This window comes from Bos indicus x Bos taurus, chromosome 9, assembly GCF_003369695.1.
Source record: "Bos indicus x Bos taurus breed Angus x Brahman F1 hybrid chromosome 9, Bos_hybrid_MaternalHap_v2.0, whole genome shotgun sequence".
Taxonomy (NCBI): Eukaryota; Metazoa; Chordata; class Mammalia; order Artiodactyla; family Bovidae; genus Bos; species Bos indicus x Bos taurus.
Genome location: NC_040084.1, coordinates 895117 through 898773, shown reverse-complemented (window position 1 = coordinate 898773; position 3657 = coordinate 895117). Strand labels below are relative to the sequence as shown.

Genomic DNA, 3657 nt, shown 5'->3' with positions numbered 1-3657 from the left:
GATCAAACCAGTTAATCCCAAAGGAAATCAGCCATGAATATTCATTGGAAGGGCTGGTACTGAAGTTGAAGCTCCAATACTTTGGACACTTGAGAAGAGCCAACTCATTGGAAAAGACACTGATGCTGAGAAAGATTGAAGGTAAAAGAAGAGGGTGGAAGAGAATAAGATAGATAGCATCACCTACTCAATGGACATAAATTTGAGCAAACTTCCGGAGATAGTGGAGGACAGAGGAGCCTGGCATGCTACAGTTCATGAGGTTGCAAAGAGTTGGACACAACTTTGCAACTGAACACGAGTAATAATTTGAGACCTACATAGAAAGAACAGGCAAATACAAATTTATTAAAAATAGAAGTGCTCTACATAACCAATAGAGAAGTTCCTCATATGACCAACGCTAAGGACTTTAAGATATAGCATTTTCACAACAGCTGACAAAGTAATTTAAATTAATATGCAAACTCCACTATCAAAAGTCCTATTTTTAAAAGCGTTCTCATGGAATGAAGACTTTTTCTCTGCAGGAATTTAATTGGCAAAGATTGATCTTTTGCTGTGTTAAGAAAGTAATTTTGAAAACAAATGTAAAAATGTACCCAAAGTATTCTTTGATTACTGATATTTCAAAAATTAGTATTTGATGGACTATCTGAAAATATATTGAGACAAAATAAGCCTTTATAGTCTTAATAATGTGGAACTCATTTATATTTTTTTCACCAATGACCAAACCAGGTCAAAACTTTTAAAGTCTATATTTAAAGATAATTTACAGTAAAGCACATACATCTCAATGAATTTTCACATATGTATCAGTGTACATACTCAAGTATTCATAGCGCAGATCAAAGTAATCAGCATTCCCTGCACCCGAAATGCACATGTGCTCCTCTCTCACAAGGTAATCACTATAAATATGTATATATTAAGCAGTGGAAACATATAAGAGTTTTAGCTATATGTGTTCTTAGAGCAGTATTACCTTGTATATTTTGTTTCACCTTTAAAATGAACAGAATTTCATTTTTAAAGTCCTTCAACACCCATTTATTGGGTAACCACTACATGACAGCCATTTTTCTAAGCTCTGGGAGCACAACTTCATAGTGTAGTAGGCTTCTGCTCACCTGGAACTTGCATGCTAGGTGGTAGAAAGTAAGTAATCAACTAAGTTAATAAGAAAATAAACAGAAGCATTTAAAAACTGGTCACTTGTAATAAGCATATTAAGAATAATGTAGCGGCTGCTCGCGGTGCGGAGCAGGGTCAGGATGTACGAGGACGTGCTGACCACCCTGAGGATCCTCATCATCAGCGAGAGCGGTGTGGGCAAGTCCAGCCTGCTCTTGAGGTTCACAGATGATACTTTTGATCCAGAACTTGCAGCAACAATAGGTGTTGATTTTAAGGTGAAAACAATTTCAGTGGATGGAAATAAGGCAAAACTTGCAATATGGGATACTGCTGGTCAAGAAAGGTTCAGAACATTAACTCCCAGCTACTATAGAGGTGCACAGGGTGTTATATTAGTTTATGATGTCACAAGAAGAGACACCTTTGTTAAACTGGATAATTGGTTAAATGAGTTGGAAACATACCGCACGAGAAATGACATAGTAAACATGCTAGTTGGAAACAAAATTGATAAGGAAAATCGTGAAGTTGATAGAAATGAAGGCCTGAAATTTGCACGAAAGCATTCCATGTTATTTATAGAGGAAAGTGCAAAAACCTGTGATGATGTACAGTGTGCTTTTGAGGAACTTGTTGAAAAGATCATTCAGACCCCTGGACTGTGGGAAAGTGAGAACCAGAATAAAGGAGTCAAGCTGACACACAGGGAAGAAGGCCAAGGAGGCGGAGCATGTGGTGGTTACTGTTCAGTGTTATAAACTCTGGGAAACGCCATCTCTTGCATATTTGATCAGATAATGTCATCTTTCTGTATATAAACTCTCTTAACTGCTATTTTAGGGACCTTGCAGTTTGCACATATTTGTTTTGTATCATGGCAGTAAATATTTGTGAGAAAGCCCACTCATTGACTTTTCCAGGTAAAACGTAAGCATGCACAGTTTGCAATCTGCAGTTTTTTATGTAACATAAAATAGGTGTACCTTTATAAGTACATTTGATTTTATGATTTACATTCATCATGTGATTTTTTAAAAATCCACCTCTCTAGTATATGTTGATACAAGGTCTAGTTTTGGTCTCTTTTTCGCTTAAATACTTATCAATTACTGAATTAATTGGTATCGTAGAACTCCCAGGACCACTGGGAGATAAACAGATGTCATCAAACCTGGCAGATTTCCCTTCAGGAATAACAAAGAGCATGATTCCACAGCTTTCCTAGGATGTTCGCTGACGGATTCTCTTTAGTACTAAGCAAAATCCTCTTTGCAGGATGTGGTCGAGGCCAATTTATAATTAAATCCCCGTTTGTTCTGACGATACTTCAGAAGTAGCATTAATATGTTAAAGGAGTTTGGTCTTCCTTGACTTGAGGAGCAGCTCATTGCTTAGCTGGAGTTTTAATTCTGTGATGTGTACATGGCTTCAGGAGCCTCTGTGCAGCGTTTTGGGTTGTGTGGTATTTGACAGAATCGCAATAAGATTCCCCCATTTTGGTTTCAGAAGGACAGGAGTAGTATGTTTGTGTAACTCATGTAGCACTTATCACCTTTAAAACCAACACATTTTCCCACAAATGTTGGTGGTGTTTGTTCCGGTACTTCAATTATAGCTTGTGTAATGTTAATGAATATCTGTATCTTATGACTTCCATAAATGACTAGTTGATATTCAAAAACATATTTCTGTGTTTTGAGGGTTGGGGGAAAAAACACTAAACTATAATTTGAAAAAGGCATATTGCTTCCAGATTTCGATGTGTATGGAAAAATACTGTTGCAGTGAAAATCTTGGCACAAACTTGTACAGACTAATAAATCTTTTACACAGTATTCAGTTTTGTAACCTCCTGCTATTGTACATTGTATATTTTTTTCACTCATGTATTATTTAATATACATTGATCTCTGCTATTTTAAGCTTGCAGATAAGTGATTTGCCCTTTCAGGCAGGCCACTTTAATACCACTCAGTAAGATTAATAAGAAATACTAATTTCTTGGCGGTTTGTTCTCTATATACAGTTGCAAACGATAAACATTTTTGTGGGTCACCTTTACAATGCTTGTGATAATAGACTGAAATGTATATCTTCACATAAGAAAACCTTAACATACTGCATGATTCACACTTCTTAGACTATATTACATGGGATTAAAGGTTTTATGCATTACATATGTTTTTACAGAAAATGAAACATATACTACTACTTTAATGTTAGAGAAAGATAGCTAACACATGTACTTATGATTTGTTGTTACATTAAAACTGTAGATTTGTATATGTGGTTTCTGTATTGACATTTCTATTTATTGCTGTTTGCTCCTTGAGCCATAGAATATTCTTCCTATGCATTGGATTGTCTTTATTTGGTCAGAATTTGGATACATACGAGTCACTTAACTTTTAACAACTAATTTTGTTTGATTTATATTGTAACCTTTTATAGTTTTTTTAATAAATCTAGCCTGCTTTCCCTAAAAAAAAAAAAAAAAAGAATAATGTAATGAATAGA

At 35.3% G+C, this 3657-nt stretch overlaps 1 pseudogene across 1 annotated transcript; it reads left to right on the top strand.

The window, feature by feature from the left end:
* Positions 1–1252: 1252 nt before the first annotated feature.
* LOC113898050 lies at positions 1253–3423 on the top strand (annotated as a pseudogene). The gene has a single exon (XR_003512505.1). The product of XR_003512505.1 is annotated as a ras-related protein Rab-18 pseudogene (transcript).
* Positions 3424–3657: the final 234 nt, after the last annotated feature.